This window comes from Drosophila melanogaster, chromosome X (assembly GCF_000001215.4).
Source record: "Drosophila melanogaster chromosome X".
NCBI classification, from domain to species: Eukaryota; Metazoa; Arthropoda; class Insecta; order Diptera; family Drosophilidae; genus Drosophila; species Drosophila melanogaster.
This window is the reverse complement of record NC_004354.4, coordinates 20,291,388-20,307,231: the sequence shown is the minus strand read 5'-3', so window position 1 is coordinate 20,307,231 and position 15,844 is coordinate 20,291,388. Positions and strand designations below refer to the sequence as shown.

Here is a 15,844-nt window from a genome sequence, read left to right as displayed (position 1 = left end):
GAAGTCGCACATAAATTTCCATGCACATAATTAAACGACCAAATGACAAAGCAAAATCGTTAAGTCGACGTCGAAACGAGGCGGCAATGGGCGGGCACGAAATGGTTATGCTGAAAATGCGGGTTGGGTGAATTGGTTGGGCCTTCGTGAAAGTGAGTCAAACGACCTCGGGTTAAACACAAACCCAATAAAATATGCAGCCAGATGACCCCAACTAAACACCCCGGGCACACCGGGCACCCCGCGCCAACAGCTGCTAGTCTCGTGTGCGTGCGTGTGTTTATCTAATAACAAAAATTATGAAAATCTATGTGGGTGTCCTGTCAATTAACGTCGCCTGCAATGGCACCAAACACATGGGGCGAGCAATGAGCAATGCGGGCCAAGGGACTATTTTTTGGATGAATGGAAGGGGGCTGGGTGGATAGGTCATTGACGTGACCAGTCGGAGATTCAACGATTTGTAGGAAACATAATCGCCGGAGCACGCAGATGAGATACTGCGGTGAGTCAGCAAAAGTTGATCGCTTGTGATTCCAGAGAATTCGTGGGAACTATTGCTTGTAGAGTTCAAATATTAAATTTTAATATTTTAATTGATGTAATCCACATTAAAAAAAATTACATAAGTAGACGAAAGAAAAATGATTTAGCATATTTTATACATTTTATTACCCAACTAAATTAAGGCTAATATGTTGAAATCGACTCAACTAATAAATTCGGCTAATTTCTGGCCAGGCTTACAGGGTTACAAATTCCAAGAGGAGTCCCACGAAGAACGGCTCACCTTCGGCCACATCGCCGCCTGCCAGTCTCGATAACTCACAGTTCACGCGAAAATGGGCGCAGAAGGTGGCATTTAGGAAGTTTGGGTGTTAAGGGGGGCTAAAGGGGGTTAAGGGCCCAAGGAGCAAAGGAACAACTTCATCAACGCGATTTTGGCCGCTAACTGAGACTGAGACCGAGATTGCGACTGACACAGAGTCGAGGCCGAGGCAAAAATGCTTAAGTAAGCTTAGTAAGTTGAGCCCACCACCCCACATCCCGCAGCCATCACTCCACACCCACTCCGCTTAGCCTGAAAGCAGCCAGGACTCCACTCCCTCCCTGTTAACCCATAAAGCATTTCCACACATGTGCGCCCTTTTGTATGCTACATTGAAACTCAATAAGGGAGCAGGGCAGAAGGTAATGGTAATGGTAACATGGGCCAGGCTCAACAATTTAAAAGTTAAAAACTTTGCCGCTGCCTTTAAAGCCTTTAAGTATTTTAATTATGTAGGATTTGAGTTCCAGCTACCAGGTCGCAGCTCCCAGCTCTCCCAGCAAGTTCCCTGTTGAGCTCATGGCCCAAAGCCCTGAAGAATTGTGTAGATGTCAGCGGAGTAGGAGCAAAGAGTCCTGGGGCGGCTGACTGCCAACTAATTGAAAAATCGCCTATGCCCGAGGCTCGACTTGTCTCAGTTGCCAAAACTTTTCTGCTGCCCGAGTTGCGAGTTGTTAGATGCGAGCTGTTAGCAGCGACCCGATGCGAGATGCGTGAATCGAGATGCGACCTGATGTGACACATGCAAATCACATGAGCCAGGGTCTAGGGCCGCCTAAGTGCTTTGGCTGTCGGTTATTTTGGTTGTGTCGGTGCGAATCTGGTTCAAATTTCCAAATCCGTCCCGATCATCTCACTCAGAATCCAACAGCAGACAGAGATCATCATCATCATGGTGGCCCGAAAATCGGAGCACAAGTTCTGGCCCACTCACATCCACATCCACATCCATATCCACACTCGCACTCACACTCACATTTACATTTACATTCACATTCACATCCACATCAACAACATCTTCATGCACTTGAGTCGGCAATATAAATCAAATCAAAAGCACAAACAAGCCGCGAGTGTGTACACAATTCAAGTAAACTCCTGAGAGAGATTGCCATGCCCGAAAATCCAAGGCAGAGGTCGATGCGAAGGGCAAGGGATTCACACTCGGATCCAGATTCGGATTCAGATTCGGATTCGGTCCAAAGACAGGCATTCAACTGGGACATAAATCAAGGCGCCGGCAACTTTGCACTGCACTTGCACTTGCTCGACCAGACCGGCTCAGGCCTTCCAGGACAGCCAGGACAGCCAGGACAGCCGGGACAGTCAGGACATTCGGGATAGAGTCTGGCATCAGACTGAGCCAGGACATCCCGCGACTCCAGAGGCGAGGTACATCATCACATACCAATGCACCAATGTCAGGGGAGACGGACGCACACAGATATATCCGCTCATATAGATATAGACACACGATATACGATATACGATATATACGATAGATAGGCATGTAAGTGCACTCGAATGTTGCTTGTTGCGATGATGACATCGTCATCATCCTGTCCTCGCTGCCCCTTCTGTCAACGTTCTCGTACTCGTCCTTGCTGAGAGTAGGAAAATGCTGTGTTGAACATCAATCTGCTTGAGCTATGACAACGAAGCGTTTTATTGTTGTAAACACAGAGGCAAACAGAGAGTGTGTGTGTGCATGCATGCATGGGGGGTGAGCACCCGAACCGACACACATACATACACATAAAAATGGCGAGTGTCCTGTGAAGAGCTCAACTAGTTGGGACCCTGTGAACTGCCAATTCAACGAGCTAAACGGGCTGCTTCTCAAGTTTTTCGACTGAGCAGTTTGTTTATTACTTGACAAGTTGCGTTTCAAATCAGTTTAAAGTGGAAAGTCTAAAGTCGAAACTTGAAGGCTTCCAAAAGTCAGAGTTCCGCGCTCTGGGTCCTGAAGAAACTTCATCCAACTTGAGATTTCACTCGAGGGGCAACTCGACTGGTAAACTTTTCGTAATCTTTTCAAGATCTCTTAGCGCTCGGTTTCATGTTCGGCTGGTTGAGATACATACATACATACATACATACATACATACATATATGGCTCCGCCTATGTTTTCCCTCTATTCAAGTGGAAAATTGAACACTCGTCCAAACACTGATCTTTATCTTAACCCTACTTTCTTACTTACTTTCTTCCAGAGAACTGCAGACTTCAGCTGAAGATCCTGGAGACAGAAGTCGCTTCCCCTGAATTCCTGATGATTCCGATCACCGACTCCGCCAGGGTATCTGTCATCCATTAAACACCATATATATGTTGTATGTGGCGTTTATGTAGCTGCAACGTAGAGTAAAAAGCTGCAGATTGCCAAATGTAAAACTCTGCAGTTTTGCTATCATCATGCGAAATCTGGGAGTCTGATGCCGTTGATGTCGCTCCAACTTCCCTTCTTGCCATTTGCCATTTGCCATTTGCTATTTACCCCGTTCACCATCCTGCCCCAAAAAAAATGCTGAACCCTAGGCTAATCCTGCGACCAGGATACTGCATCCTGCATATCCTGGGCCCGAGGGCCCAACTACGTATGTTTGTTAGTTGTTTACGTTTGTGTTGCCATTTCGTTCTGTTTGCGTTAAATGCGAAACGCGAAATGCTAAATCCACAATGCAAAATGCCGAATGCAGCGTGCAGAATGCGGACTGCGGATTGAACACTAAATTATTATATCAAATTTCGAGTCAAATGTGTGTAAATCATAAAGTGAACTCATATGGACGACGGCATAGACAAAATCCGATGTAAGCGTATTTAAGCATATGTATTTGTATTTGTATTTGAATTTGTACTTGAATTTGTATATGTGAAAGTTAAATATATATAAACCTAGCTGTATGTGCGGATGTACGCAATTTTTTTTTTGATCATAGTTGATAGTTCATAAATAACTGGGATATTTATTGGCCAATTAATAAAGATGCAACCTATACAAACATGTATATATATATATATACATATATATATAAATATATATATATACATATATATGTGTGGGAAAATAAACAGCGGCAGAGGCGCAATCTGCACTACCTAGCCAGATGGATAAAGTAAATGCATAGATGTGTGCATAGCGAGTCTAGTCAATTAATGCCATTGTATCTTGTATCTTTGTATCTACGATAGCTATCTAGAAACCAAGCAAACAAGCAAACAAACAAACAAGCATTTGTACTTATTTTATAAATCGAGTGAAACTATACGAGTCCGCTATATACGGAGCACACACTATTATTATATGGATAAATATGTGATAAAACGTTTGCAATGCCACAAACTCACAGATCTGGGAAGTGGGCGTTACAGGTGGCCTATACTGGTGCATGCAGCCATGGTCATCCGTTCCGCCCACTTTGCCCGCACTGCAGGCTGTACATATCAACAGGTTACAGGTGGACAACTCTTATCAATTACTAACTCGCTTATCTGAAGTGTGAACCGGTGCAATGTACATTTTATATAGCGCTGCCCAGACTAACCCAACTATATCTATAAGTCAGCCTCCGAAACGCAATTCGATCTAACAGAAAATTAAATGTAAATTGAGTCGATTTGTCCAAACAGTTTGCCGCAAATCAAATAAAACAAAACAAGCGATTTGTTACGGCAAATGGGAAATGTTTCCAAGCAAATTGTTTTCTAGGTGTATGAGTACATGGTATTTGTGTTGGCCTGCCCATGTATGTGTGTGTGTGTGTACGCGTGTGTGTGTGATTGCGTATCCTTTTTTGAGGCCCAGGAGAATTGTTATTCCAATTAGACGTGTTAACGACCGAGAAAAATCACACAAAACACGTGCAGTATAGTTCAACACTTAGATATATATATACATATACATTTATATAAAGTAAAGAATAGATATCCAACATTTTTTTGTCTCCCATAATATGAGAAACATTTCCTTGTCAACCCCCAGCTGCTATAAGAATCCAAATTCAATACCAAATTTATAATACAACTAGTGAAAAGTATCCCTAGAAACTATCGATTGTTAATACTGCGATAATGTCTTCGATTAACTGTAAAATAGCATAATTGTGTGACCTATAAACATATAAGTAAGTTCCCATTCCCACTCCATTTCCCTTCATCATTATCATACATATGTCTAGCCTAAAGGAGGCGCGTGAGAAAGCCATCGAGCCATCATAGCAAACATTACACAATTATACCCTATGAATAATGTTAACTGTAGGCTAAATATGAGATATACAGGTGCATAACGGTAACGGTAACGATATCGATAACGATAATGGGATACCAAGCTACAAAGAAAACTTCAAAGAGCGAACTAAACCCCATGAAAAATTGATAATCTATTATAATAATAATAATAATAATAATAATAATCAAACCTACTATCGACGGAGAAGCCAAATAAAAAGAAATGAGCAAAACAAAAAAAATAAAACAAACATAATAAATTCAAAAGCCAAGCCAAAGGATTATTTATTTCCGGCGGAGTTGTTGTTGGAGGTGGGTAGACAATAAATGCGGCCACTGTGCGCTGTAAGTGGGCGTGGCCAATGGGCCAATGGGCGGCGGATAAGGGTTGCCAGGGTGCAATAAATCAAGCATTGGCGCATCACAGATGCTCTTCTCCGCCGCACTGGCCGCGGCTTAAAGTCCCCCATTCCTGATGTCCTTGATCCACCCCGCCCCCTCCCTTTCCACAGAGCCTTTGTCTTTCGCAACATCTTTCTCTGCCGCGGCGGCTCCTTCATTTCATGTTGCTTGTTACGCTTTGCTAGTTTTTTATTTATATGATGCGAAAGCCTTAAATGCGTCACCAGCAGCAGCAGCAGCAGAACAAATACCAGGACAAGGCTGAGCGGGCCATTGGGTGGGACGACAGGGGACGGGGAGGGACCGAGGAAAGGAGGACTCCCGGCGCGAGGATACACAGCAATTTCAGCAACAATAATAAATATCTCGAGTCAACCGCAGCCACAGCAAAATGCAAAAAAAAAAAAACAAGAGCAAAAAACCAAAACGAACAAAATAAGGCACAAAATATAAAACAGAAAACAAAAATGGCCACAAAAATAAGGCAGCAGCCGCACAAACACAAACGCCGCCTTTTTTCGTCCCCCCGAAAAAAGGATAAATGTATGCATAAGTCGCCAACGCAGTGTCTGCAGAAATGATTTCACCCAGTACTTGCCGCATTTTGGGAGCCGGCACAGTGCCGCAAAGTCGAGGAATGGCTCGACTAACACACACCCTGGAGTCAAGAGCCACCGGTGTTGTGCAAAACGCTTCTCGTGTACTGGATATCAATCAGTTGTACGAACAACACTTTTAACAATACCCCCCAAATTCACATATTACAGGGTATTATCGCCCTCATAGAAACTTTACCGGTTTATCTAGTATTCAGTATTTAGCTATAGCTTGAGAAAGAAAGTTCAATGCATAAAAATAGAATACTTGTTTGAAATTAAAATATATTATATTACTTACCTTTTACTGTTCCCTGGAAATCACTGCCTTAATTACGCTCATTGTTTTCAATTTGTTTGCTTCCCAAAAATTATTTCCTCTTGTTTTAATATGTGATAAAATATTGCGAATATATCACGTTTCTTAGCATGCTACAAATAAATGAAATATAAGCTTCATCATATTTATCAAGTTGCCTGAAAATAAATTCCTTTGCAGCTACATAGCTGTGCAAAGTTAAAACTATTTAATCTTAACTTTTTTACCACTTTTCTGCAAACTGAGGGAGAAGAAAACGTATCTGATGAATGCTCCGCTCGCATAAATATCGCACCGCGCAGCCTGATGGCACTCTTTTGGCCAATTACTTTCGCCGGCACCTGTTTCGCACTCACACACACTCTCTCATACTTACTGCCGTACTCACACTCACACACACAATCACATGCAGATGCAGATGCACAGTTAGTCCTTCGGCTTGGACTGCTCCTGGACCCCTCCTACACACAGAATACCGAAGGTATGTATCCGGATATTTCCGACACAAAAGACACAATATCATTTAACGCCAATTTAAATAGTTATATTTAATGATCCTTCGAGTCGGAACACGAACAATTCGTATTGCCACCGATTGTTTTGTTAATATCATACGTAGGTTGTAAGTCAAGCAACACCTGCTCAGGTTCAGTTTAAGTCGCAGAATCCCTGAGGACCACAAAATTCTGCCTCTTATCCCCCTTATTTCAACCTTTTTGGCCAACCGGCAAATGGAAAACGGTTTCAATAGCCTCTCATCTTTAAATGCAATCGCAAACATGGCCAACAGAGTGTTTAGTCATCGTCATAAGTATTCCACGCAGCCCCATCCAATCCAATCCGCTGGTCCCCCCAAAACCAATTGAACTGCTTGAAAACCCGTGCCGTGCTGCAGTGCAGCCAACATCAGCTCTCGGATACAGTTTCATTGTGGGGCGCTTTAAGAGTGTGCTGCAGGGTGGTTTGCCGGGTTAGCATACAAAACGAAAACGGAAATTACAAATTCTATTCACTCGCCCGACTGTGGCACTCTAATTCGTAGCCGTAGCTATAGCTGGAGCTGGAGCTGGAGCTGGAACCCTAGCCCCACTCCAAAAGTGCCTAGGCCAGAGTGGAGCGTGGATCGTAGAGCGTGAGCGAGAGTGGAGGAAGCGGTCCCAGCCCCAAGGCCACCCAATCGCCTAACCCATTTAGCCTTGCAGCCGGACACACGGACAGGCGGGCAGACGGAGAAACTTTGATGGAGACGTTGGGTCCTTAGGAGCAAGGCCAGGCCATTCTTCAGCCGCTTATCGCAAAGGATTTAGATTTATCTAACTTGATTATGAGGCCGGACAGGGCTTCTTTGCGCCCTTGCCTTGCCCCTTGCCCCCCCCCCCCCCCCCCAGGAAGCCAATGAAAAGGGGAAAGGCATTCGGATCCCGGCCGGCCTAAAACAAATGCCCAGAAAAATCATTGAAGGAAATTAAAACTTTGTTTACTTTTAAGTCCTTCCTCGTCTGAGGCAGGAGTTGAACAGGAGGCAAAACCAGAATCAGAATCAGAATCAGAATCAGGAGCAGCATCAGCCTGAGAAGCGGGGCCAAAAAGTTCAACAAGAAAAAAGGACATTTTTTGTGTGCACTTGAAGGATAGACGGGCCGGACTGTCCTGGCCCGTCTGTCCTATCCTGTCCTGTCCTGGCCAGAGTGACCAGCCAACCCGGCGGGCAGGATGCGCCATTTTGAGTCCACTTAAAGACTTAAAGCCACTCCAGCCCGTTTGGCAAGGCGACACGGACGTGCGATGGTCGCCAATGTGGCCGGCTTAACACGTTCCCTTTTTGTCCTGCTGCCACGCCCAGTTGGGCCCATGGCACACGGCCCGTGGGCTGCAGACCACCGCCCCATTGGATTCCTACTTGGTGGGATGGCCATGTTGTAGGCGCACTTTGCTCTTTGGCGCTTTGGCACTCGTCCGCAGATCGTTAACTTAATTGTTCCGCTTGAAATCCGAAAACTGCCAACGCTATTGTTGCGACTGATAGTCGTGAATGGCCGTGACCACGCCCCCTCGGCAAACGCCTATGGGGCACAAACCGAAACAGGAAGAGCGTGAGAATGAGCATGAGGACGAGGGCGAGAAACAGGAACAGGAACAGGAATGCAATAAAATTGGCGTGACTAACTCAGCTGTGGGAGCGATGCGAGCATTGCAGATGAGCTGAGCCCGAGGCTGAGAAGCGGATGAGAGCGTGTGGTGGGGTTCGGAGGAGTTTTGGGGACATGGCTCACTCCCTCGGTGGCAGCCACAGAAGGGCGCAAGTCGTGCGTGCCTCGGCCAACGTTGACGCTGTCATGCAATCAGCAAATAGGCGACCGCAGCAAAAGTCGCGTAATTAACGCGGGGCCAACATGGAGGACTAGGTGGCCACGCCGCCGGATTTCCCATTTGCCATTCAGAAGCTTAAATTGGAGTTCCGAAACGGCGTTGCCCCACAGCAGTAGCTGTCTATCCTGCCGCACATCCATCCATCCATCCATCCATCCATCTATCTATCTATCTATATACCCATCTATCCGTATCCCTGCACAGCTGTGATAAATGTTCAGCCAAGGTCCGGAGCAAAGCAAACATGGGAAAGTGAAGGGCGATAAATAAAATCATCGACGACGAGCTGTAAAAACGTGCAGCGAAAAGTGAAATGCAATTGAGAGTTGCAAATTGAAAAGACTAGATTAGAGGTTGAGGTATTTTTGCGATGGCGCCCGAACAGAAATCCTGCAGATTATTCATAGTAAGTGTGCCGGGCTAACCGATAGCCAAATAGCCGTGGGTTAACTTGCTTCATTATCGAGGAAGCCATGCAGTTGTAGCAGAAGAGCCATGTATGGAAACAAGATCGCAACATCCATCGAAGAAGCCATGCGTTATAATCCTCTCGCATCGTCTTCTCAATCTCAGACACCCATTAATGTAACTCTTCCAAACACTTGGTGTCCAATCGTCGGTTCGATTCGAATCATCTGGATTGCTTACTCATCATATGCAAAACGCGGCGCCCTCCCATCCACAATTCACCCATCATCCAGCGCCCATCGTCCATCGTCCATCGCAACCCTTCTAAAATCCCTGGCAAATTACCAGCGACATAAATTAGAGCACGACCACAAAGGATATAAGACTCTGGTCGAGTGCGCTTGAAATATGACAACGGCCAGTGGCGGGTTAAGCGACGTCCATTTGCGTGTCATAGGGCATTTTTATACATATTTGCCTGGTCGACAATTTATTGGGCTAATACAAAATTTAATCAGCCTATATTCCGATTCCTTCCTTCCCTCCTGCCTCAGGTCCTTTTTCCATCTCCTTTCTCTCGTCCCTCTTTGCACTTTTCTGTGTATTATCAGACTCGAGTCCACCATAAATAACTGAAAGTGAGGTCCGCAGCCGAAGTCTGGGTCCAAGGTCGGGAGTTGGCGGAAGGTGGCCAACAGCTGGCGGCGAAAAAGGATTGGCATTGGTCCTTACACTTCATTTAAAGTCAAGAAGTCGCACATAAATTTCCATGCACATAATTAAACGACCAAATGACAAAGCAAAATCGTTAAGTCGACGTCGAAACGAGGCGGCAATGGGCGGGCACGAAATGGTTATGCTGAAAATGCGGGTTGGGTGAATTGGTTGGGCCTTCGTGAAAGTGAGTCAAACGACCTCGGGTTAAACACAAACCCAATAAAATATGCAGCCAGATGACCCCAACTAAACACCCCGGGCACACCGGGCACCCCGCGCCAACAGCTGCTAGTCTCGTGTGCGTGCGTGTGTTTATCTAATAACAAAAATTATGAAAATCTATGTGGGTGTCCTGTCAATTAACGTCGCCTGCAATGGCACCAAACACATGGGGCGAGCAATGAGCAATGCGGGCCAAGGGACTATTTTTTGGATGAATGGAAGGGGGCTGGGTGGATAGGTCATTGACGTGACCAGTCGGAGATTCAACGATTTGTAGGAAACATAATCGCCGGAGCACGCAGATGAGATACTGCGGTGAGTCAGCAAAAGTTGATCGCTTGTGATTCCAGAGAATTCGTGGGAACTATTGCTTGTAGAGTTCAAATATTAAATTTTAATATTTTAATTGATGTAATCCACATTAAAAAAAATTACATAAGTAGACGAAAGAAAAATGATTTAGCATATTTTATACATTTTATTACCCAACTAAATTAAGGCTAATATGTTGAAATCGACTCAACTAATAAATTCGGCTAATTTCTGGCCAGGCTTACAGGGTTACAAATTCCAAGAGGAGTCCCACGAAGAACGGCTCACCTTCGGCCACATCGCCGCCTGCCAGTCTCGATAACTCACAGTTCACGCGAAAATGGGCGCAGAAGGTGGCATTTAGGAAGTTTGGGTGTTAAGGGGGGCTAAAGGGGGTTAAGGGCCCAAGGAGCAAAGGAACAACTTCATCAACGCGATTTTGGCCGCTAACTGAGACTGAGACCGAGATTGCGACTGACACAGAGTCGAGGCCGAGGCAAAAATGCTTAAGTAAGCTTAGTAAGTTGAGCCCACCACCCCACATCCCGCAGCCATCACTCCACACCCACTCCGCTTAGCCTGAAAGCAGCCAGGACTCCACTCCCTCCCTGTTAACCCATAAAGCATTTCCACACATGTGCGCCCTTTTGTATGCTACATTGAAACTCAATAAGGGAGCAGGGCAGAAGGTAATGGTAATGGTAACATGGGCCAGGCTCAACAATTTAAAAGTTAAAAACTTTGCCGCTGCCTTTAAAGCCTTTAAGTATTTTAATTATGTAGGATTTGAGTTCCAGCTACCAGGTCGCAGCTCCCAGCTCTCCCAGCAAGTTCCCTGTTGAGCTCATGGCCCAAAGCCCTGAAGAATTGTGTAGATGTCAGCGGAGTAGGAGCAAAGAGTCCTGGGGCGGCTGACTGCCAACTAATTGAAAAATCGCCTATGCCCGAGGCTCGACTTGTCTCAGTTGCCAAAACTTTTCTGCTGCCCGAGTTGCGAGTTGTTAGATGCGAGCTGTTAGCAGCGACCCGATGCGAGATGCGTGAATCGAGATGCGACCTGATGTGACACATGCAAATCACATGAGCCAGGGTCTAGGGCCGCCTAAGTGCTTTGGCTGTCGGTTATTTTGGTTGTGTCGGTGCGAATCTGGTTCAAATTTCCAAATCCGTCCCGATCATCTCACTCAGAATCCAACAGCAGACAGAGATCATCATCATCATGGTGGCCCGAAAATCGGAGCACAAGTTCTGGCCCACTCACATCCACATCCACATCCATATCCACACTCGCACTCACACTCACATTTACATTTACATTCACATTCACATCCACATCAACAACATCTTCATGCACTTGAGTCGGCAATATAAATCAAATCAAAAGCACAAACAAGCCGCGAGTGTGTACACAATTCAAGTAAACTCCTGAGAGAGATTGCCATGCCCGAAAATCCAAGGCAGAGGTCGATGCGAAGGGCAAGGGATTCACACTCGGATCCAGATTCGGATTCAGATTCGGATTCGGTCCAAAGACAGGCATTCAACTGGGACATAAATCAAGGCGCCGGCAACTTTGCACTGCACTTGCACTTGCTCGACCAGACCGGCTCAGGCCTTCCAGGACAGCCAGGACAGCCAGGACAGCCGGGACAGTCAGGACATTCGGGATAGAGTCTGGCATCAGACTGAGCCAGGACATCCCGCGACTCCAGAGGCGAGGTACATCATCACATACCAATGCACCAATGTCAGGGGAGACGGACGCACACAGATATATCCGCTCATATAGATATAGACACACGATATACGATATACGATATATACGATAGATAGGCATGTAAGTGCACTCGAATGTTGCTTGTTGCGATGATGACATCGTCATCATCCTGTCCTCGCTGCCCCTTCTGTCAACGTTCTCGTACTCGTCCTTGCTGAGAGTAGGAAAATGCTGTGTTGAACATCAATCTGCTTGAGCTATGACAACGAAGCGTTTTATTGTTGTAAACACAGAGGCAAACAGAGAGTGTGTGTGTGCATGCATGCATGGGGGGTGAGCACCCGAACCGACACACATACATACACATAAAAATGGCGAGTGTCCTGTGAAGAGCTCAACTAGTTGGGACCCTGTGAACTGCCAATTCAACGAGCTAAACGGGCTGCTTCTCAAGTTTTTCGACTGAGCAGTTTGTTTATTACTTGACAAGTTGCGTTTCAAATCAGTTTAAAGTGGAAAGTCTAAAGTCGAAACTTGAAGGCTTCCAAAAGTCAGAGTTCCGCGCTCTGGGTCCTGAAGAAACTTCATCCAACTTGAGATTTCACTCGAGGGGCAACTCGACTGGTAAACTTTTCGTAATCTTTTCAAGATCTCTTAGCGCTCGGTTTCATGTTCGGCTGGTTGAGATACATACATACATACATACATACATACATACATATATGGCTCCGCCTATGTTTTCCCTCTATTCAAGTGGAAAATTGAACACTCGTCCAAACACTGATCTTTATCTTAACCCTACTTTCTTACTTACTTTCTTCCAGAGAACTGCAGACTTCAGCTGAAGATCCTGGAGACAGAAGTCGCTTCCCCTGAATTCCTGATGATTCCGATCACCGACTCCGCCAGGGTATCTGTCATCCATTAAACACCATATATATGTTGTATGTGGCGTTTATGTAGCTGCAACGTAGAGTAAAAAGCTGCAGATTGCCAAATGTAAAACTCTGCAGTTTTGCTATCATCATGCGAAATCTGGGAGTCTGATGCCGTTGATGTCGCTCCAACTTCCCTTCTTGCCATTTGCCATTTGCCATTTGCTATTTACCCCGTTCACCATCCTGCCCCAAAAAAAATGCTGAACCCTAGGCTAATCCTGCGACCAGGATACTGCATCCTGCATATCCTGGGCCCGAGGGCCCAACTACGTATGTTTGTTAGTTGTTTACGTTTGTGTTGCCATTTCGTTCTGTTTGCGTTAAATGCGAAACGCGAAATGCTAAATCCACAATGCAAAATGCCGAATGCAGCGTGCAGAATGCGGACTGCGGATTGAACACTAAATTATTATATCAAATTTCGAGTCAAATGTGTGTAAATCATAAAGTGAACTCATATGGACGACGGCATAGACAAAATCCGATGTAAGCGTATTTAAGCATATGTATTTGTATTTGTATTTGAATTTGTACTTGAATTTGTATATGTGAAAGTTAAATATATATAAACCTAGCTGTATGTGCGGATGTACGCAATTTTTTTTTTGATCATAGTTGATAGTTCATAAATAACTGGGATATTTATTGGCCAATTAATAAAGATGCAACCTATACAAACATGTATATATATATATATACATATATATATAAATATATATATATACATATATATGTGTGGGAAAATAAACAGCGGCAGAGGCGCAATCTGCACTACCTAGCCAGATGGATAAAGTAAATGCATAGATGTGTGCATAGCGAGTCTAGTCAATTAATGCCATTGTATCTTGTATCTTTGTATCTACGATAGCTATCTAGAAACCAAGCAAACAAGCAAACAAACAAACAAGCATTTGTACTTATTTTATAAATCGAGTGAAACTATACGAGTCCGCTATATACGGAGCACACACTATTATTATATGGATAAATATGTGATAAAACGTTTGCAATGCCACAAACTCACAGATCTGGGAAGTGGGCGTTACAGGTGGCCTATACTGGTGCATGCAGCCATGGTCATCCGTTCCGCCCACTTTGCCCGCACTGCAGGCTGTACATATCAACAGGTTACAGGTGGACAACTCTTATCAATTACTAACTCGCTTATCTGAAGTGTGAACCGGTGCAATGTACATTTTATATAGCGCTGCCCAGACTAACCCAACTATATCTATAAGTCAGCCTCCGAAACGCAATTCGATCTAACAGAAAATTAAATGTAAATTGAGTCGATTTGTCCAAACAGTTTGCCGCAAATCAAATAAAACAAAACAAGCGATTTGTTACGGCAAATGGGAAATGTTTCCAAGCAAATTGTTTTCTAGGTGTATGAGTACATGGTATTTGTGTTGGCCTGCCCATGTATGTGTGTGTGTGTGTACGCGTGTGTGTGTGATTGCGTATCCTTTTTTGAGGCCCAGGAGAATTGTTATTCCAATTAGACGTGTTAACGACCGAGAAAAATCACACAAAACACGTGCAGTATAGTTCAACACTTAGATATATATATACATATACATTTATATAAAGTAAAGAATAGATATCCAACATTTTTTTGTCTCCCATAATATGAGAAACATTTCCTTGTCAACCCCCAGCTGCTATAAGAATCCAAATTCAATACCAAATTTATAATACAACTAGTGAAAAGTATCCCTAGAAACTATCGATTGTTAATACTGCGATAATGTCTTCGATTAACTGTAAAATAGCATAATTGTGTGACCTATAAACATATAAGTAAGTTCCCATTCCCACTCCATTTCCCTTCATCATTATCATACATATGTCTAGCCTAAAGGAGGCGCGTGAGAAAGCCATCGAGCCATCATAGCAAACATTACACAATTATACCCTATGAATAATGTTAACTGTAGGCTAAATATGAGATATACAGGTGCATAACGGTAACGGTAACGATATCGATAACGATAATGGGATACCAAGCTACAAAGAAAACTTCAAAGAGCGAACTAAACCCCATGAAAAATTGATAATCTATTATAATAATAATAATAATAATAATAATAATCAAACCTACTATCGACGGAGAAGCCAAATAAAAAGAAATGAGCAAAACAAAAAAAATAAAACAAACATAATAAATTCAAAAGCCAAGCCAAAGGATTATTTATTTCCGGCGGAGTTGTTGTTGGAGGTGGGTAGACAATAAATGCGGCCACTGTGCGCTGTAAGTGGGCGTGGCCAATGGGCCAATGGGCGGCGGATAAGGGTTGCCAGGGTGCAATAAATCAAGCATTGGCGCATCACAGATGCTCTTCTCCGCCGCACTGGCCGCGGCTTAAAGTCCCCCATTCCTGATGTCCTTGATCCACCCCGCCCCCTCCCTTTCCACAGAGCCTTTGTCTTTCGCAACATCTTTCTCTGCCGCGGCGGCTCCTTCATTTCATGTTGCTTGTTACGCTTTGCTAGTTTTTTATTTATATGATGCGAAAGCCTTAAATGCGTCACCAGCAGCAGCAGCAGCAGAACAAATACCAGGACAAGGCTGAGCGGGCCATTGGGTGGGACGACAGGGGACGGGGAGGGACCGAGGAAAGGAGGACTCCCGGCGCGAGGATACACAGCAATTTCAGCAACAATAATAAATATCTCGAGTCAACCGCAGCCACAGCAAAATGCAAAAAAAAAAAAACAAGAGCAAAAAACCAAAACGAACAAAATAAGGCACAAAATATAAAACAGAAAACAAAAATGGC

General features: G+C 44.4%; 1 protein-coding gene and 2 long non-coding RNA genes across 6 annotated transcripts in view, besides 2 other annotated features; all 3 read left to right on the top strand.

The window, feature by feature from the left end:
* The window catches only part of CG1504 (uncharacterized protein), a 28,358-nt gene extending 23,141 nt beyond the window's left edge, over positions 1 to 5,217 (top strand). For 2 of the 4 annotated variants that reach the window (NM_001272815.1, NM_001272814.1), the window contains one exon: positions 3,044 to 5,217. The gene's annotated coding sequence lies outside the window, so the exon portion shown is untranslated. The remainder of the gene's footprint in view (positions 1 to 3,043) is intronic. The other 2 variants (NM_001272813.1, NM_134538.3) reach the window with 1 other exon arrangement.
* Positions 1,984 to 2,022: a mobile genetic element.
* A 6,673-nt stretch (positions 5,218 to 11,890) lies between the features above and the next one.
* Positions 11,891 to 11,929: a mobile genetic element.
* Positions 11,930 to 12,943: 1,014 nt separating this feature from the next.
* lncRNA:CR45505 (long non-coding RNA:CR45505) lies at positions 12,944 to 13,631 on the top strand. The gene has a single exon (NR_123967.1). It is a non-coding gene; the product is annotated as a long non-coding RNA:CR45505 (long non-coding RNA).
* Positions 13,632 to 13,824: 193 nt separating this feature from the next.
* lncRNA:CR45504 (long non-coding RNA:CR45504) lies at positions 13,825 to 15,185 on the top strand. Its single transcript, NR_123966.1, has one exon. It is a non-coding gene; the product is annotated as a long non-coding RNA:CR45504 (long non-coding RNA).
* The last annotated feature ends 659 nt before the right edge of the window (positions 15,186 to 15,844 follow it).